Source organism: Eptesicus fuscus, chromosome 16 (assembly GCF_027574615.1).
Source record: "Eptesicus fuscus isolate TK198812 chromosome 16, DD_ASM_mEF_20220401, whole genome shotgun sequence".
NCBI classification, from domain to species: domain Eukaryota; kingdom Metazoa; phylum Chordata; class Mammalia; order Chiroptera; family Vespertilionidae; genus Eptesicus; species Eptesicus fuscus.
In genome coordinates, this window is record NC_072488.1 from 16,146,046 (window position 1) to 16,167,070 (window position 21,025).

The 21,025-nt window shown below is 42.4% G+C and overlaps 1 protein-coding gene and 1 pseudogene across 1 annotated transcript in view; both read left to right on the forward strand.

Annotated features, from left to right (window-relative positions):
• The first annotated feature begins 256 nt into the window (after positions 1-256).
• RASGRP3 (RAS guanyl releasing protein 3) overlaps positions 257-21,025 on the forward strand; it is a 74,875-nt gene continuing 54,106 nt past the window's right edge. The window contains exons 1-2 of the mRNA XM_054728184.1: positions 257-302; positions 6,910-7,041. The gene's annotated coding sequence lies outside the window, so the exon portion shown is untranslated. The remainder of the gene's footprint in view (positions 303-6,909; positions 7,042-21,025) is intronic.
• LOC114230377 (U6 spliceosomal RNA) lies at positions 5,925-6,022 on the forward strand (annotated as a pseudogene).

Below are 21,025 nucleotides of genomic sequence, written 5' to 3' on the forward strand. Positions count from 1 at the left end.
TGGAATGACTGGCTGTTGAGGAGGGGGCCAGAGTGTGGTTGTTTTCAAGTGAATTGTTACCGAACAGTTACTTGACTTGTGGCAAGCCCGGGGCACCCTGCTGTGTTTCCCCAGGTGACGGATGGCCTGTCATGGATGCTCAGGTTGGATGACTTTCTTGCAATTTCTGTCCCCCACCCCATGTTGTATGTAGAGAATGGATTGAAAATGACCCACAGCGTGCAGCTTCTACACCGTTTACCCCTACACAGTTGGTCTTACGTCCCACACCGGCCAGAGATCTGGGAAGGAAGCAGTTTCAGGTACCCCGTCTGAAAAAATGGCTCCTCTGTCTAGTCTCTCCCTTCTTTTCCTTAACGTGTGGAAGAATCCACAAAGCTTAGTGTGTTTGATGAGAACAAATGTTCCCAACTTCTTTGTTCCTCTTTGTGCCATGTGTGTGAGGTCGCTGGGTCAGCCTATGCCCATGTGGCCCATGGCTGCTCAGTGGGTCCTGGGATAGTTTCACTTTTTCCGCAGGCTGACAGCGGAAAAGGACTGTCCAGTGAAATTGTGTCTCTGGAGTATTACAGCCACCCACAGATGAAACGGGGTGGTATCCTTTGAATTATTCAAGTGCTCAATGTTTGAAAGCCTGCAGATTTTTTTTTAAATAAAGCAGTGATCCCTTGACTTTCAAAATAATCCTCCTATATAATAAAAGCCTAATATGCAAATTGTCCCCTTGGGAGTTCAACCACTCGCTATGATGTGCGCTGACCACCACGGGGTGGTGCAGAACATGACGGGCATCGGCAATGTGGCGCTGGCGGCGGGTGGCAGTGGAGGCGCTGCCAGCCCCGATGGGCCCCGATGAGAGCAGGACCACGGCGGGATGGTGAAGCATGTGAGCGGGCGGTGCCAGGCCAAGGTTGGTGTGAGCAGGGGGCCAGATCGCCCCTCTGATCGCCCCGCAGATGGCAGCAGCGGGGGATGGGGCTGCCACCCGGCTCCCAGGCACTGAGGGAGCCGGGCAGGGGGCCCGGCCCCGATCAATTGTCCCACAGGTGAGGGGCCAGCACCAGGCCACGGTGGGGTGCCAGGTGGGGCTGCGGGGCTGCGAGGCTGGGGGCACAAGCTGGGGCCCAATCCCCGCAGGCCACCCCGAGGGACCCCACCCATGCACGAATTCGTGCACCAGGCCTCTAGTAACAAAATAATAAAAATAATTATTTTACATGGAGATAGTCTATCGAGTCCAAGATGTTTAGTGAGGTCTGGATAGGAATCTTAGAAGGTACAATCTAATGCCTTTATTTATTTATTTATTTATTTATTTATTTACTTATTATTTATTTATTATCTATTTATTTTTTTAATCTTTATTATTGAAAGTATTACATATGTCCCCTTTTTTCCCCCATTAACCCTCTCCAGTCTGCCCCTGCCCTTGTCTCCCCGCCGCCACCCCCCACAGGCTTTCACCACCTAATTGTCCGTGTCCATAGGTTATGCATATATACATTCAAAGTCCTTGGTTGATTACCTCCCACCCACTCACCCACCCTCCCCCGCCTTCGTATGAAGATGAGGAAATTGTAGCCAATGTATCTGGGTCACAGTGCCAGTTAGCAGCAGAGCCAGAGAAGAGAGCTCACAGCTTCTGCTACTTCTCCATCATAACGTGAACACTAATAACTTTAACTTACATTTATTGTGCACTTCCCATACCAGATGACATGCTAAGCAGTCATGTTCATTTTTACATGACCCTCCCAATAAGCCTGTGTGCTCTCTATTATCATTCCAGTTTTAGAGTTGGAGAAACGGAAGCTCAGAGACCCCCTTAGCCACGAGGCTGTATTTGAACGTGTACACATTAAAAACTACAAGTGGGACGAATATGCTAATCGCACATATTTAAATGTAAAATCCCACGACGAAATGCAAATGCGACTAGTTCAGTGCAATACAGTTAGGCACACACGTGTGCGAGGGCCCTTTTGAACTCTCCATGGCAGGAAGGGTGAGGTTTCCCCTCCTGACAGTCCACGCCGGAGCTCTGTAGTCAATGGCTGGCGGTGTTTTCTCTTTGACAGCAGTTCAGCAAAGAGCCTCCCATTGGTAAGAGCAGCAGCAGAGCTGTATTACTGCCCTGAGCACACTGCTCTCACGGCCCCTCTGGCCCTTTCCTCCGTTTTTTTCCTGTCACTCCTTCCTCTGGAGGGCTGCCACTCCACCCAGGCCCCACCCCAAATAGCCTGCTTCATGCTGATAAAACGATGATCAGACCTGTTTCTAGTGACTCAACCTGGAAGGCTGGTTGTCCACAGAGGTGGTTGTTTATGACCAGAAGTAATGCAACCCTTCCCCCTGTCTGCTCCTTGGCTTTGTTCTGAGCTGTGAGGGAGGTTGCGGGCCAGGGGACTGGCTGTGGCAGGGGAGGGAGGACAGGTATGCATCTCTCTGCGGCCTGGGATGCTGCCTGCACCTGCCTTTGCCAATTGCAAGCTTTACCCCTCTGCCTGCTGCATATCTAAAGAGGCCCTCTCACTTGTGAGTCACGAACCCCAGGCTTTTCTGGGTCGTCAGCCAGAATCCTTAAAGAAACCTACTTCTTGAACCCTTCACAACAGGCTCTCCACAGTCCTCCATGTGGTGAGATGTCCAGATTAGGGCTGGCGCTGAAGAAGAGCCCTAGTAATTCATAAGTAGCAGAGGGTCCTTTGGTTAATCAGGAGGAGAATGAAGTAAGCAGACCATTCAGGGATGTCAGTGAAAAAGTTACTAAGGTTTTCTCAAGGCTGTTATGACAAGATGACACATTTTGAAGATCAGGGTATTAATAGCAAGAAAGGGGAATTTTTAACCCGCTTCGCACCTGCCTGGTGTTTCTAAAACTAAGAACCCAAGCGTCTGATCAGCAATACAGTCTGCTAAACCAAAACCACTGGAAATTACCTCCAATCCTTGTTGGGTATTGCTTATTTCTGTAGCAATTGGCACAGTCCAATGGGTGTTATATGGAGACACATAAGATGGACTCAAAACCAGAGAAGAGTTCACAAGTCATACTTCAGAGCTTGTTTGAATCAAAATTGTGATTATTTTCTTCGGAGCTTTTAGGAGAAGGAAACAAGCCTCATGATGTGGGGCTTGCTTTGTTTCTTTGTTTTGGCCAGATTGTGCATTCCAAAGAACCTGCCCCCAGAGTTAACTCCTTGGGGTCCCTCTTTCCTTTTATATGAATTGCTCATATCCAGTTCTTGGAGGTGTTTAGGTGCTGCATTTCACATTTCTATTGTTCTACTAGAGGCCCAGTGCATGAAATTCATACACGGGTAGGGTCCCTAGCAGCTGCCGGCTGCTGGCCAGGGCCTCCCTTTGTTCCGCGCCGCCCCCTGGTGGTCAGCGCACGTCATAGTGAGCGATTGAACTCTTGGTCGGAGGAACTCCCGAGGGGACACTTTGCATATTAGGCTTTTATATATATATAGACTAGTGGCCCGGTGCACAAAATTCGTGCACATTAAAAGGGAATTAATTAGAGAAAATATTTTAATATTGCTATTTGTCCTTTCTCTATAATAGAAGTGTCAGAGATGAAAGAAAATTGGTAAAATGTATATGAAAATCTTCCTCCTGTCAGAGTCTGGGGCATGCCGAGGGACCCAGAGTCAAGGCCCTGCCCACCCGTGTGTACCTCGAAATCGCACAAGACCCAGACCCGGCCGGCCCCACCCCCATTGGGCGAGATCCAGACCCAGCCGGCCCCACCCCCGTCAAGCCCCACTGGGCAGGGGGGTGCAGCCTCAGGTCCCCTGTCAAGCCCCACCGGGTGGAGGGGCGCACCCTCAGGTCCCCCGGCCTGGCACCGGGGCAGGGGGCATGGCCTAAGGTCCCCCAGACTGGTCCAGGGGCAGGAGGTGCAGCCTCAGGTCCCCTGGCCCAGCGCCAGGGGGTGTGGCCTCAGGTCCCCTGTCAAGCCCCACCAGGCGGGGGGCACAGCCTTAGGTCCTCTGCCCCAGCCCGGTGCCAGACAGCCGCAGGTCCCTGCTGATCGCTTGTTACGGAAACCCTGCCTCCACTGTGGGCGCAGCCATATTGTGTTACAGGAACCCTGCCTCCGCTGTGGGTGCAGCCATCTTGTGATGGCGTGACTGAGTAAGGGTCAATTTGCACATTTACCTCTTTATTTTATAGGATGGATTTGGAAGCCTGGTTTTATTTGCTGTTTTAGACAATCACAGTAGTATCTCTGGAATCTGGGTGGGTAGGTTCGCTGTGCTCTGATCTTCCTTGAGCCCATCCATGGTATTGGGCAGACAAACTCCTACATTTATATGGGAATTTTCTGGTGTGAGGCATTGTTTTGCAATTGCTACAATCCTATGAAAAAGACAGGCCAACATCACTATTGTTTACAGTGAGAAACCTGAGAATGAGAGAAAGTGAGTGACTTGTCCATGGTCATGGAACCAGAAACTGGCACAGCTCTGCTAAGTCCCCCATCTCCAGACTTTGAATGATACCCATGATATTGTCCCTTGTGATCAAAAGTGCTATAATTTGTATTATCTTACGCTGGACAAAAGCTAAGTGAATGGCTGATTTCATGATATGCCATTTCACACATGTCAATGATCTTATTTCCAAGCCTATGGATACTTGGCTTCAGAAACAGGGTCAACTTAGTTACAGATGCAATAGTATTTGCTTAGGGTAATTTTTTAAAGGAACTTAGTGGTCATTTTCTTCCCCTGCAGACCCAATGTGGTTAAGTTGGAGTCATACCAACTATGGCATTATGTAATATTCAGCTTTGGAAGAAATCTGGTTGTTTTCTTAAATACAAAAAAAAAAAAAAGAAGAAGAAGAAGAAGAAGAAAGAAATCTGACGTCCAGCACTCCTCTTACCCAACAAAACCATCCGCATTCTTGGAAGTTCTGCCTGGTTACAGTGCCCTTATGCCCATGGGAACCATGGCCACTGTGACCATTTCCCTCTGCAAAGTTATCTGCCCACAACTGTGAGGTCTTAGCTTGCGAACATATTTGAGAATCTGCACTACTAGTCAACTTTCTGTTGTGGCAGTCGGTTCATTGTGGAAAGCATTATCAGTATGTTGACAAGGTCGTAAAAATTACTGTGATGCAGGTGAATTTACAGTGCACGGTGTCATGGCCAGGGCTTAGAGGCGGGGCGGGGTGGGGGAGGGGGAAGTGGAAGCAAGTGAACAGCTTTATGATAATAGCGGCTATTACAGTATGTCTTTCTAAAGTAGCTTTTTTTGGAGTATGAATGTGAAAGCTAGTCTTCTTTGAATGTAAAAAATCCTGAAAGATATTTACTTCATGAATCGACTCAAAGAGCCTTTTCTATGAACCGACGCAAAGAGCCTTTTCCATTGGGGACTGCTGTAATAATCTGCACCTTTCAAGAGAACAAAAGGGAAAAGAAAATTTCAAAAAAAAAAAAAAAGAAAAAAAAAGAAAATCAAATGGTGGCTTAAAGGTTCCCAGATAATAGTCTGTAGAATTTGAAGTCATATAGGCTTTGATACCTCTATTGTAAGTGGAGAATTGAGCTAAGTATATGAATGACTGATGTACCAGATGTCCCAACATCTTTTTAAGTTTCTCAGTGATCAGATTGTTTTTGAAAGGCTTCCCTATTTGTCAACTGTTGCCCTATCCTTATCCTTAACTTACTATTGTTTAGGTGGACCTATCCCCAGCCCACAAAATGGATCATTATGCCTTGATTTGCTTTAGTATTATAAGTGTATTCAGCATGTCATCTTTGAATATACTTTAGGTACAATCTTTGAGAGAGAACTAGTAAAGGGGGAAATAACATGGAAACAGTTTAGTCCACATAGTGAATTCCAGAAATTTATGTTAGTAACTACTTAGCTGCTGCTTAATTCAGAAATTGCAGACAAGTGCTTGCTTTGGCAGCACATATACTAAAACTGGAACCATACAGAGATTATCATGGTCCCTACGCAAGGATGGCACGCAAATTCATGAAGAAAAATTTGCAAACTAGTAACTGCATTTGAATGTGTAAGTGATTGTAATTGCTTCTTTTTTTCCCCCTCTGAGGCATCTGTACTGAGGTAGAAACCTTAGCAATTGATGAACTGGCCAAAAGGAAGGCAGTGAGCCCATGACGCTGCCATGGAATCAGACTTCATATTAAAAAGAAAGAAAGAAGGAAAGAAATTAAGAATGGCCATTGAGTCTTGCCTCTATTAAGTTTTGATAAAGTAATAATTTTCCTTTCGTTCAACAATTCAAAATGGCTGAGCTGAGGTGTTGGTTTTTTGTTTTGTTTTGTTTTGTTTTGTTTTGGGTCTTTTATATAAGTTCACTTTGAGGAGATAGCAGTAGGGATTTTTTTATTTTTATTTCTTTGAGGAATTTACACACTGTGAAACCAACCGACCTGGTTTTCCAAACTCCTTACACCTGGAATCAGGGAGCTGGAAAGAACACATGTCCTTTTCCAGCCGTTCTAACAACGTGCCCTGTGACTGTCAAGGATGAGTGTTCTCAAATCTCAGGTTAATGGAGATTTCTGGAGCTCAGAAACCACTTAAGAATTTAAAACAGTTTTAAAATAGAAGAACTGAGTCTAATTTCCATATTTGGTTCTGGAAAACTCATATCATAAGTTCAATTTGACTGACTTTGGATTCAGCTCTTACTTCAGTTCTGCTTTTTAAAAGTAGAAAGTGTTTCATCCATGTACGGAATGCCTGCCATTCAAAATCACGTGAGTTGACAGGATGCTTTAGAGATCCTTCTTTTTTATGGCAAGGACAGCGCTCAGGCTAAAGGGTGGCGCTCGAGATTTCTCATCCCTTTCTGTTCCCAGCCACTCTGATTCTAAGACGAGTCTGTCTCTATTTCCTTCCGTGGTAGGCATCTCAACTGAGCCTGCTACTGGGAGAGGAGAGAAACTGAGGTTTACTTTCCCAGCTCCCAGAGGTGGACATTGTTGACGCTGCTGCCGAAGTGATAACTACATTTCTGAGCTGGTTGATTCACAAGCCGGTGAGTAGGGAAGCCAGGGTTCTGGTCCTCCTTTGCCTGGAAACAGAGTGCATGTCTTTTCTATTCCAACCATACTGTCTCTCGCTCTGCTTATGCTACAAACTGATGCTCACTATGCAAAGGGCAGCCATTGTGTGTAGTCCGGATTCTGCTGTTCCTATCAAGCCATGGACATTATGTCATGCCCAGTACCTGGCGATTTCCATCAGGAGGATGCTGTAGGACAAAGAATCATCCCAGGACTCCGTGGGGTCATGACTGTATCCTACAGTCGCCTTTCAGCCCCCGCCCAGAAAACACTCACCCGTTCCCATTGCCAAGGTGTTCTGTCAGTGGTGATGCTCTGCACCTTGGGCAGGGTGTTCTTGCAAAGCAAAGCCTCTGGCAACACTCAAAGGTCATCATTCTATCTCACATGATGACACATAAAAAAAGAGCATGGCTGTAGGACCTGGCTGATTAACCAGCAGTGACAGTTTGCTTTATGTTATATTCAGTTTTTATGAGAAGTGACTTAATAGTGGCATCAAGTGGAGCAGTCATCCTTACTTCATAAGTTTTTTCTTGGGGCCCCGATTACTGATAGATAAAAGGGCCAAGCAGACCTTGAAGCAGGGCCAGGGGGACATATCTCCTGCTATTTTAATTCTCTGTGTTTTAGAAGAACTACTGCTTTCATCCTTTCTTTGGAAGCTGCAGGAACTTTGTTTGACTTAAGCCAGTGATGTAAGAATTGAGGTTTTATCTTTTTTCAGCTACAAGGATGAGTGGAAAATGTGTCATGCATCAAATTCTGCAACCATTTGGAATACTATCTCACAAGTTTGTGGAAGAGAGGCTAATATGTTTGAGAAATTGTTTTGAGTTTTAATCCTCAGATTTGGAAATTCTACTATACCCAAAATTAATAAAACCTCAGTAAATGCAACCTAGTTTTTGGGACCCCTTCTGTTCAATCCAGAATTTATATTTAGGTGACAAGGTAAAAAAAAATCCAAAATATTTTTATTTGATTCATTTGTCAAGTATTTTTAAATAAATACTTTGCACTGCACATTACGCAAACATGAATAATGGCACAGACTTTGTCCTACAGGATATTGCCACCTAGTTAAGCAGATCAATATTTTAAGAATTATTACAACAATTATTGTACAACACATATATTTGTTCTATTAAAGAGGTTTGTACAGAGTTCTATGGAAGTCATCTATGCAGATGACTATATCAGGGTGAGTCAGGAAAAGTTTGCTAGGGTTGGTGACATTTGAACTAGGTATAAAAGGATTGGTAGTCATTGTTCAAGAAGAAAAAAACCCACTATATTTTGAAAGAATCCATTCCAGGAATAACATGTAACTTGGTAGATGTGAATCACAAGGATATGTTAGAGGGGAAACCAGGGGAAAGTCCCAAAAGACTAGGTGGTTCCAGGGTTAAGGATAGTGTTTGCCCTTCTAAAGCATTCAGATCTTTTAGAACCATTTAAAGTTTAAGAAAACACACCTTTTATTATAGACTATTTCCAATATATACAGAAGTTGACAATATAATGAACCCCCATGTATTCAATACCCAACTTGAACAATTTTCAATGGCCAATCTTGTTTCCTTTATGTCCCCACCCATGTTCTTTCCTTACCATAACAGTTTTGAAGCAAATCTGTCCTTTCATCAGTCCATCTATAAATATTTTACTATGTTTTCTAAACCGTAAGTTTTCTTTTTAAAGATCTACAATATCAGCCCTAGCCAGTGTGGCTTAGTTGGTTGGGCATGTCCCATGTACCAGAAGGTTGTTGGCTGGATTCCTGTCAGGGGATGTGCAGGAGGCAGCCTATTGATATTATGTTCTCACATCGATGTTTCTCTCTCTCTCTCTCTCTCTCTCTCTCTCTCTCTCTCTCTTTCTCTCTCTTTCTCTCCCTCTCTTCCTCTCTCCATCTCCCTCTGTCCCTCTCTCCCCCTCTCCCTTTCTCTCTCTCTAAAAATCAATTTTAAAAAATACTTAAAGAAATCCACAATATCATTAATACATTTAACATAATTAACAATAATTCCTAACTGTGATCAAAGCTTGTCAGGTAAAAGGGTGATATGAATATACTTGAATTCTGGGAAGAAAACTCTGGAGGCAATGAGGAGGACATGTTGGAGAGAATAGCATCTAAAATGCTAAAGGAGACAGAGTAGCCGCTTGAACAGACTGATAACTGAGACCTCTTCAGATTACATATAATCAATAGTTATAAAATCATAAAGGCTAATGAATATTATTTGTTCACCAAATTCCCAAACACTGAAGATTTGAAAGAGGTAATTTTAAAATAATAGAATATTTTTTTTCACAATATATGTTGAAAATGTTCTAAATGTATAGTGAGTATCCATATTCAGTTTTATCATTAACAATTTATTCTATTTGCTTTTCACACACCTATCCATTTATCCATTTCTCTATCCATTCATTGGTTCATCTTTCCTTTTCTTCAAAATAAGTTCAGCAGTACATTTCATTCCCAGACACTTCATCAGACATAGCATTAACCAGAGTTCAATATTTACGCAGAATTTGTATCTTATGTAAGAGAAATTAAACTTATACATTTATTTTATCAAAAGGAAAGGCTGTAATTCAAGAAGGATTAACATAATTCATGGCTGATTCTTATTGGGTTATTTATAAAAATGAGAAGCTGTTTGAGAGTCCCTTGATTCTCAAAGGTTTTTGCTATGGAGCAGCCACACCAGTGACAAAACAGCCTTTGACAGTATTTACCTCTCAGTAAATGTTAATTAAATTTCAGTGTGAAGACAGGAGTGGGTTAATGGGCGGGGCAGGAGGAGACCTAAGTAATACTTTCAATAAAGATTTTTTTTAAATTTTCAGTATGAAGAAATTGGCACCCCAAAGTGTAAGCTTTCTGACAGTAAGTGATAGAGCGGGTATGAGAACAAAGCACTTCCAATAGTTTTGCATTGAGCATCACTCCTTGCCTACACCTCCCTACTCCGCAGAGTGAGAATGCAATGTAGCCGATGATTTAAAAGTAAAAAGTGTAATAGAGGCAATGCATTCCATACAGAATCATCCCAAGATTAAGAGAAACCAATAATTGGGCAATAGGAAAGGAGGTAAAATGTTTTCACAAAAGAGAACTCTTTATTCACAGATTGCAAAAAAAAAAAAAGGGGGGGGGTCTGCATTCATAAATATTTATCCTCTGGTTTCCTCCAAAAACCATTCAAGCAGTTTATGATAAACAGCAAAAATAAAATGAAACTGGAAGTGATTGACAAAGGAATAAAACAAGGTCAAAATATATCAGTTAATAGAGTGTGGGATAAGTGTAGACTTTGAAAGCTTTGAAATGTTTAAATTAAATCATATTCTGCCATGGTTAATACTGCCAATTGTCTCAAGCATTGAAAATCAAGCTGAGAAGATGTCTGGGAAGATGCATTTGTTCAAATGTTTGTTGTTGGTGAAGATATCTTGTATTCATTTGAAAACTGAAATATTCAGTCAATCTGTCAGGCATTTGCCTACACAAAAAGTAGACATTCTGATGCTAAAAAAAAAAAAAATTAGGTGTTTGATTGACATTTTCAGTTCCAGTATGATGTTATGACGTCAGTCTCTATCAGTGGTTCTCCACTGAAGGCACTTTCACCCTCCAGAGGACGATGTCTGGAGACATTTTTGGCTGTACTACTGGGGATGAGGGTGGAGTGCTACTGGCAGCTAGTGGGTAGAGGCCAAGGATGCTGCTAAACATCTACAATGCATAGCATGGATGAGCTCCCCCACAACAAAGGATTATCCATCTGAAATATCAATAGTACTGAGGTCGAGAAACCCTGACCCATGTGAATCAATTACAAATCTCACTCTAATATGCTTTCAAAACACTTTAGATGATTTACATGTGCCATTTCTTCTTAAAACCACTGTTGAACAGTAAGTAGTGATAACCTAGTACACTTAATGAAATACTGCTGCATCGGCACCAGGGCAAAAGTGAGATGTAAAATGACTAGTCCTTCAGAATAAGGTTCAGAACAAGGTTCACAAAAAGCTAAGCTGAGTGGTTCACAACACAAATTGACAGCACTCTTGGGTGCCCAAGAGCATCAAATGTTGGCAGGCAGGAAGACAGATATTTAACCAGCAGAAAAGTACTCAAAGGAATTAGGGCCACATTGTTTATCTGAGCTGGGAAAAGGATCATTAGTTCCTTAGTCAGGGAATGGTTCATCCTGGGACATCTCCCTCTGGGACTTGGAGAGCTCATTTCTCTCTTCCTTCTTTTCTCTTCAAAAACTGAAGAAGGAGAACTGCAGGTATCAGAAGTAGATGGATTAGATAAACTCCTCTGCCAACTGGTGATTATGTGTCTCTTGTTTACGTTATTCTCTTTCATCTTCCCCTTACTACTGTAATTATATAGACTCTATCTGCATTTGCAACCATTCTCATCTTCTTTCTTTATTTTTTGTTACATCTGGTACCCATCCTTTCATTTTTATTATGTCCTCCTCCTCCTGAGTCTTTAACTTCTTCCTCTCTATGAGATAATTCCCATTAGTGTCCAGGTATGTTCCAGCAACTCATGTCTTATAAAAATATCCCTTGATGCCCACATCCTCTACCAACTGCTCTTTACTTCAATCCTACACAAACACATTAAACTTATATTCTACTCACGATGTCTTTGTTTCTTTGCCTCCATTTTGTTCTATTTACTCTTCAACTCACTCCAGCCTGGCTTCTGCCTGCTGCTCCATTGAACTGCTCTTGTCAAGATTACCTGTGATCTCCTTGTACCAAAAAGTTTAAAAGCAGGTAGGTTTCCATCCTTCTCTTATTTGACCTCTTTGTAGCATTCAATGCAGTTGATGGTTTCATCTCCCATGAGTATGTGCTGTTGGCCTCATGGCTCAACATGCTTTAAGTTTTCTTTCTGCATCTCTGACAACTACTCAAGATGCTTTGCTGCTTCATCTCCTCTCTCTGACCTCTAGATGTTGGAATTTCCAAGGCTTAAGGTGGGTCCCCTTGTCCTTTAGCTTTTTACTTTTTTCTCAAGCTATCTGAACCATTCCTATGGCTTTCAATGCTATTCACATGGAGATAACTCCCGATTTTAAATTATATCTCAGATCTTTTCTTGGAGCTCCATATTTGAATAAATAACCACATCTTGTGACCTGTACACAGGAGTTTCACAGGAATCTCAACCTTCACAGATCTTAAGCACAATTCTAGATTTCTTTTGTATAACCAATCCACCATCCTGCTAATATTCTCTAACTCAGTATTTGGCATTATGATCCAGCCAGTTTTTCAAGCTTTTAATTCCCTTACATCTTTCACTAAATTAACCTCCAAGTTTCAATTCTTGACTTAAATATCACCTCTTCAAAGAGACCTTTCCTATCACTAAACTAAAATAATCTCTCTTGTCATTCTCTGTCCTAGAATCCTGTGTGGGTTTTCATTCATAGCACTTGTAATAATTTGTAATTATACATTGATTTGTCTGTCTACATATTTGATGCTGGTTTTCTTCACTAAGCTGTATACTCCCCTGGATAGGGACCAGGTCTGTTTCATTCACCACTGGATACCCGGGCCCTGGCAAAATGTTTGGAAAGTAGAAGTGTGTGCTCAGTCAATATTTGTTGAGTCAATAAAGGACTATTTTGATACCGAGCCTAAAAAAGACACTTTTTTCCCCTAGCCAAGATCAGAATTGGGTCCTTTTGTTAGAATCATAACTTTAATTAGTTTAAAAGTTAACATTTAAACACCACCTGGAAAAACACAAGAAAAAAAAAAAGATCATATTTAATAAATGTTTATTGGTTGATTAACCAATTGAAAAATATACTAAATTTCTTTGCATTCCAAGTTGTTCATTGGTAACATAGAAATAATACTATTAACTCTCTTTTATAGAATTATTTAATAGAATGAAGTTAGGCAGTTGCCCTCTAATCTTCTTTGAAGAAAAACATTCAAGACATACAAAGCCCTGTTCAAGATGGTGCAGAGCTTACATGTACAATCAAGTTCCTTAGTCTGAGGAGTGCACTGCACCAGTGTCTGAACTCTTGTGGTTTGTGAGCCAGCAAAATGTCAGTCATCTTCAATGTTATAAGCCCTATTTGAAGAACACCATATGACAGTGTTTTTGTGAAGTGGATAGAATTATATAATAGTTTATGCAGCCCCAGAGCCCTCTTCTCTGCTACCCCGCCTCATGGGAAGTGCCACACAGAAAAATAGTCCCGGATGATGGTGTCTGGCCAAGGTACTGAAGGAAAATAGGTGAACGAAATGGCAAAGGAAGCAACTTCAAGGGGAGGAGTAAAGGGTAGCACCTTTAGGTCTTGACAAGGTCATAGATACCTCTGCAAAAGGGAAAATCTTTATGTTTTTTAATTGAATGTTCAGTTTGGGGGTGCTCATGGGCTCTTGGGAGGGAGTAAAAATTTTAGTATCTCAAATTTTTGTGACTCAAAAAAGCTGATGGTGGAAAACAGGGGATGGTGTTTTTTTTTCCTGACCTTTTGCATTGGGCAAGTCCATACTTTTTAAGGTATAAAAAAATGATGGTAGAATCTCAGGAAATACTGATTTCCCTTTGTCTTCTTTTGAAATTTTCTGGGGCAACCAGTCTTTGTGCATTTGAGTAGTGGTTTTCAGACCTTTTGAGACCCTGGGAAGGTGGCCCATCTGCTCCCAGGGGGCTCCTTGAGTTTCTCTCAAGTGCTTAATAAGAGGTATCCTCCTGAAGACAATAATCCCATTTTGTAAAGTAGAGAAATCTCTCCCTGATGTTCAGATTGGAGCTAACCAAGCCCTAAGCAAACCGCTGGGAATGTGGGAAGCATTTGCTCTTTAAAATCCTACTTACCCCCTCCTTATCCCTCTTTTAAAAAGCTGTTGCTTGCTATCAGTTGTAGGTGGAATTTGAAGACAAAGACAATGGGAGCTCTAATTCGTAACCTGTTCAGTCCCAAACCTGGGAGACCAGGGCAGAGGCTCGGAGCCTACAAGTGCTGAAGGAGTGGGTTTAGATTGGGGAAAGGGAGCATGTGGGGTCTTTTCTGGGAGATTTAAAAAGAAAAGCCAAAGTTTGAGTGACCGGAGGTAACTAACAAAATATGTAGGGTTCTGTGTGACAGGCGTAGATGAACAGACAGGGTTCAGGCCTCAAACGTCAGAGGCAGAGAGCCCGCTGTTTGGGCCCAGAGCCATTGTGAGTTCCAAGGCTCCACCTGCTCGAGCTCACCTTCACCACACACCTTTGCCCATCTCAAGGTAACCAGAACTGCTTCAGATGCCCAGCAACCAGGAATTTTAGCTGCTTACTGAAACCTCCAGTGTCATTTTAGACCGTCAAAAACAAGAGCTATTTTAACAAAGGGAGATGATTAGGTTGGAATCATTTTTGCAAAGTCAAAGCAGCAAATTCTCTTGAAATCAGACTAGAGAGCAGAAATTCCATGACTGACAGCAATCTCGCTGGAGATCTAAATGGCAGAAGAGCTGCTTCCTGTACGAAAACTCACACTTTTTAAAAAAATCTTTATTGTTGAGATTATTACAGATGTCCCTCTTTTCCCCCCATAGCTCCCCTCCACCAGGTTCCCACCCCACCCCAGGACCTCGCCACCCTATTGGCTGTGGCCATAGGTAATGCATACATGCATATAAGATCTTTGTCTAATCTCTTCCCGCACACTCCCTCACCCCCTTCCCTCTGAGAATCATCAGTCTGTTCCATTTCCATGCCCCTGATTCTATTCCATTCACCAGTTTATTCTGTTCATCAGATTTTTTATTCATTTGATTTTTAGATTCACTTGTTGATAGATATGTATTTGTTGTCACTTTGTTGTTCATAATTTTTTCTTTACCTTTTTCCTCTTCTTAAAGAATACCCTTCAGCATTTCATATAATACTTGTTTGGTGGTGATGAACTCCTTTAGCTTTTTCTTGTTTGTGAAGCTCTTTATTTGACACTTTAATTCTAAATGATAGCTTTGCTGGGTAGAGTAATCTTGGTTGTAGGTTCTTGCTATTCATCACTTTGGATGTTTCTTGCCACTCCCTTCTGGCCTGCATAGTTTTTGTTGAGAAATCAGCTGACAGCTGTATGGGCACTCCCTTGTAGGTAACTGTTTTTCTCTTGCTGCTTTTAAGATTCTCTCTTTGTCTTTTGCCCTTGGCATTTTAATTATGATGTGTCTTGGTGTGGTCCTCTTTGGATTCCTCTTGTTTGGGGATCTCTGTTTTTCCGGGACTTGTAAGTCTATTTCTTATACCAGGTAGGGGAAGTTTTCTGTCATTATTTCTTCAAATAGGTTTTCAATATCTTGCTGTCTCTCTTCTTCTGGCACCCCCATAATTCGGATGTTGGTACGCTTGAAGTTGTCCCAGAGGCTCCTTACACTATTTTCATATTTTTGAATTCTTTTTTCTTTTTAGTTTTCTGGTTGGGTATTTTTTGCTTCTTTATATTTCAAATCATTGACTTGATTCTTGGGATCCTCTAGTCTACTGTTGAATCCCTGTATATTATTCTTTATTTCACTCAGTGTATGCTTAATTTATGACTGGTCCTTTTCCATTTTTTTTTCACATTCTCACTAAGATCCTTAAAGGTCTCACTAAGTTCCTTGGAGGTTTCTAGAAGATTCTTGAGTAACCTTATAACTATGGTTTTGAACTCTATATCCAGTAGTTTGCTTTCTTCCATTTCTTTCATTTGTAACTTGTTTCTTTGTCTCCACATTTTGACTGCTTCCCTGTGTTTGTTTCTATGTATTGGGTAGCTGCTAAATCTCCTTGAGTTGATAGAGTGGCCTTGTGTAGTAGGTGTCCTATAGGATCAGTGGCTCAGCCTCCCCAGTCACCTGAGGTGGACACTCTTGGTGCACCCTTTTGTGGGCTGTGTGCAGAGTCTTGTAGTTGAGCCTTGATCACTGTTGGTGTCACTGTGAGGAATTGACCTGCAGGCCAATTGGCTGTGGGGACCAGCTACGACTGCAATGGGAGAGCTGCTGTGCAGGAGACACCCTTATGGAGCAGGACTTGCCTCAGTGGGGCTTTGGTGTTCACTGAGTCTGCCCCTTGAGTGTGTCGCTTATGGATGTGTAGAGTTGTAATTTGGTATGGTCTCACACTGACCACTGGGTACACTGGCTCTTGGGCGGTACAAAGTCAGCCATTGCCTGGGGCCACCCAGCAGGAGCTACAGAGATCTGCAGATTCCTCCTCTTTGTATGGGCTTTGGAAGTGTCCATGTAAGGCCCAGCTGTGAAGCAAGGCAGGCTGGTGCTGGTTGCCGGGTTTTTTGGACCTTTTATTGATAGGTTTGCAGCTCCCTGACCCAGCTGCAGCTTGCTTAACAGAGTTTTAGCCTGAGTAAGAACAGTCCATTCATATGCAAAAGCCACTGCTCACAGTTTGGGTAGGGTTGTAAATTGGGTGGGGCAGGGTCTCAGGGAATCACCAGGGAGGAGTGAACAGGAATGGCTGCCATTCTGCCCTGCACCGGGGAGGTCCCAGCACAGGAACAATGAGCATTGCAAGCACCTCCTTCAGGAGAAAGCTGCCCCCAAGTTCCTGTCCCGATGCCAGACGGTCCATTTTCTCCCCGTATGTGTCTGGGTCCCCCCGAGCCTCACCTGGCACTGGAGCTCAGAGCAGTTGTGAGCCTGTAAGTTCAGTTTGTGTTGCCGGCCTTTTAAGAGGAACAGCAAGGTCTCTAGCAGCCTGTGTGTCACTCAGCCCAAATCTGCCCTGGTTTTTACAGCCCATAGTACATAGTTCATACTGCCTTTAGGGACTTCTTTCCCCAGCTCTGGAACCCTGGGCTGGGTGTCTGGTGTGGGGCTGGGACCCCTCACTCCTCCGGGCGGCCTCCGCAGAAGCGATCTCCCTCCCGATTAAAAAAGCTTGAAAAAGCAGCACACGTGGGTGCCAGACCAGCCTGTTCCACGCCTCTGCACCTCCTACCAGTCTCAGTGTGCTTCCTTCTTTACCTCTCTAGTTGTAGGACTTCCATTCAGCCAGCTTTCCCGCGGTTCTGGATGATGGTTGTTCTGTATTTTAGTTGTAATTTTGATGTGGTTGTGGGAGGCGGCGAGTACAGGCCTTTAGCTATGCCGCCATCTTGGTTCCATCCTGAAAACTCATACTTTTTAAAGCAGATGCTTTAGTTCGAAATCGGCCTTCTGACACATGGACTCTTTATGGCCCAGGGACCTCAGTGTGTGTCTGGAAGCCCACGGTGATGGAATACTTCCCTTTCTTCCATTAGCTCACTGTTTAAACGTGGGCAAATTATGTTGTGTTTTTGGCCATGGTGCTCTTTATAAATGAGGTAAGCTGGTAAATGAAATGTCCCCTTGGAAAGGGGGCTTCTCCCCTGTACCACAATCTCTTTATCTGGTAGAACTACAGAGTTCCTCTGCAGAGATAAAAATCAACACACTATCAGAAGACTTGAATGAGTGAGCTGATGAAGCCAGGTGTTTAGAGACCAATCCTTGCAAATGTCCTGCCCAGTAAGAAACCCTCCCCTGGTGTCTGGTTTTTCCTTTTGGCATAATAAACAACAATAAAGGAAGAATACCAGCTCAACTTGTAGAGTCACCAATTATCCCAGTAGTCCATTATCTAAGTGCTGGAAACTATCCTGGAAAGTCCACAGTGATGACTACCTGTGATTTACTTGAGTGTGACGTGGAGGAGTAAGCTGTTACTGATTGTAGTCAACAAATCCAAAGCAGCAGAGAGAGGAAGTGGGAGAGAGTGAAACTAGATACGGTAGTGTAGAAACTGAAAATGTATTTGCCTACAAGCATGAGTAGGTACATGTTTTTTTAATAGATTGCCCAGTGTACACTCTATTTTCCCTTAATCTTTCCAGAATATACAAAGTAAAGTCTTGTGAGGGTATTGGCACCATGTCCTATGCTCTTTGGGAATCATTAGTGAACACCTATTTTACAAGAATTTTTCTGTAAAAGAAAAACACAGCCCTAGTTGCTTTGGCTTAGTGGATAGAGCGTTGGCCTGAGGATCAAAGGGTCCAGGGTTCAATTCCAGTCAAGGGCATATACCTTCATTGCAGGTTTCTCCCCAGCCTGGGCTCCAGTCAGGGCGCATGCAGGAGGCAACCAATCGATGTGTTTCTCTCACATCGATATTTCTCTCTGTCTTTCCCTCTCTCTTCCACTCTCCCTAAAAATCAATGGAAAAATATCCTCGGGTGAGGATTAACAAACAAAGAAAGAAAAACACAAAAAATCAGGGGAAATTGAAAAACTTGGAGGTAACCTAGACATTTTAATCATATTATAAATGGAAATAAGTAATAATGTGTTAGCCTAACAAATGATTGACAAATGCTACAGAAATCCCCAAATTTACTTTCTTGTTTGGGCAAGAGTTGAAGTTTGTGTTGCAATTCAAACCTACTGTTTCAGTGAATATATGCCAGAAGGCATAGTAGCTGTCTTGGGATTCTTCCTTATCCAATCCGCCAACAGTAACATTCTGAAGATTGGCACATTGAAGAGTCCTCCTTAGCTTTTGCTTAGCATGTGATGTTAGCAAGCAGCCTGATAAGTCTGAGGTCGGGGTCCACAGGTGCAGATGTCTGCGGGGCCAACAAGACACCATAACAAGTGAAGTGGATTAGGGACAAAAAGAGTTCTCTATCTGGGACAAGTAATATTTCACTTTCCTCTTAAATCTACTAAAAAAGAAAAGGCGCATAGTGGGCTGATAAATGGCAATGACACTTGGTCTCAGTTTGGGGGACGATAGCGGGTAGTGGGGACTTTGGGGAACAGGGAAGTAGTTGCTTCTTCACTTCAGCTGCCTCGCTGGGATGCAGCCCTAGAACATGCAGATCTGATTTTTCAGCAAGAATCTAGAAAACTGGATTTTTCATGTGAAAGACTAGATTTGAATACTTTATTCAAAGTATTTTTGCAACTACTTTAAAACTTTTGAAACTTTGTGAGAGCCAATTCTGTGCAAGCCTAACAAAAAATTACACCCATAGGCTTGTTCCTTGTCCAAGAGGTCACCATTTTATAACCTGTGGATGTTGAGTAAAAAAGAACTTGTCAACTTGCTCCATCTTCAGTTTGGAGAAAAAAAAAATGAAGACTTGTGGTTTATTATTTGTACGTCTTTAAATAGGCTTTCTCAGAGAGAAAAATGTAAAAAGCAAAGGGCACTTGAGAACAATACTTATAATGATTAAATAACCACTGACTGTCCTGTTATACTTAAATTCTGTAGCATCAGAGCCAGAGTTCTTGGGTTATTGTGGAAAGCATGATTTTGTGTTAGGACTCACATCCATATCTATGTGAGATATTGCTGATGTCAGGCATATACTGACTGTACAGTCATCTTGCTGTGAACATGATCCTCAATAAAAAACTCACTGGAACAAGCACAGACATATAGACCAATGGAATAGAACAGAGAACCCAGAGATCAACCCAAGCCATTATGCTCAATTAATATTTAACAAAAGAGGCAAGAACATACAATGGAGTCAAGACAGTCTCTTCAATAAAGGGTGTTGGGAAAATTGGATGGATACTTGCAAAAAAAAAAAAAGAAAGAAAGAAACTAGAACACCAACTTACAGCATACACAAAAATAAATTCAAAGTGAATAAAGGACTTAAACATAAGACGGGAAACAATAAAAATCTTAGAAGACTCCATAGGCAGCAAAATAGCAGACATATGTCGTAGTACTATCTTTACCGATACAGTTCCTAGGGCAATGGAAACTAAGGAGAAAATATACAAATGGGACTACATCAAAATAAAAAGCTTCTGCAGAGCTAAAGAAACCATCAACAAAACAACAAGAAAGCCCACTGCATGGGAGAACATATTTGCCAATGTTATCTCTGATAAGGGTTTAATCTCCAAAATTAACAGGGAACTCATACAACTTAAAAAAAGGAAGATAAACAATCCCATCAAAAAATGGGCAAAGGACCTAAATAGACACTTTTTGAAAGAGGACATACAGAAGGCCAAGAGACCTTGAAAACATGCTCAAAGTCACTAATCATCCAAGGCAGTGGTTGGCGAACTCATAAGTCAACAGAGCCAAATATCAACAGTACAACGATTGAAATTGCTTTTGAGAGCCAAATTTTTTAAACTTAAACTTCTTCTAACGCCACTTCTTCAAAATAGACTCGCCCAGGCCGTGGTATTTTGTGGAAGAGCCACACTCAAGGGGCCAAAGAGCCGCATGTGGCTCGCGAGCTGCAGTTTGCTGACCACAGATCCAAGGGATACAAATCAAAGCAACAATGAGGTACCATCTCACACCTGTCAGAATGGCTATCATCAACAAATCAATAAACGAGGATGTGGAGGAAAAGGAACCCTGGTGCACTGCTGGTGGGAATGCAACTGGTGCAGCCACTGTGGAGAACAGTATGAAGTTTCCTCAAAAAATTAAAAATGGAACTTCCATTTGACCCGTAATCCCACTTCTAGGAATGTATCCCAAGAAAACAGAAACACCAATCAGAAAGGATATATGCACCCCTATCTTCATAGCAGCACAATGCACCATAGCTAAGATTTGGAAACAGCCTAAGTGCCCATCAGCAGATGAGTGGATTAGAAAACTGTGGTACATCTACACAATGGAATTCTACGCTGCTGTAAAAAAGAAGGAATTCTTACCATTTGCAACAGCATGGACGGAACTGGAGAGCATTATGCTAAGCAAAATAAGCCAGTCAGAGAAAGATAAATATCACATGATCTCACTCATTTTTGTAATATAATGAACAACATAAACTAATAAACAAAAATAGAACCAGTGACATAGAAACATTGAGCAGACTGTAAAACCTATGAGGGAAGTTGGGGGTGAGGCGGTAAGAGATCAACCAAAGGATTTATATG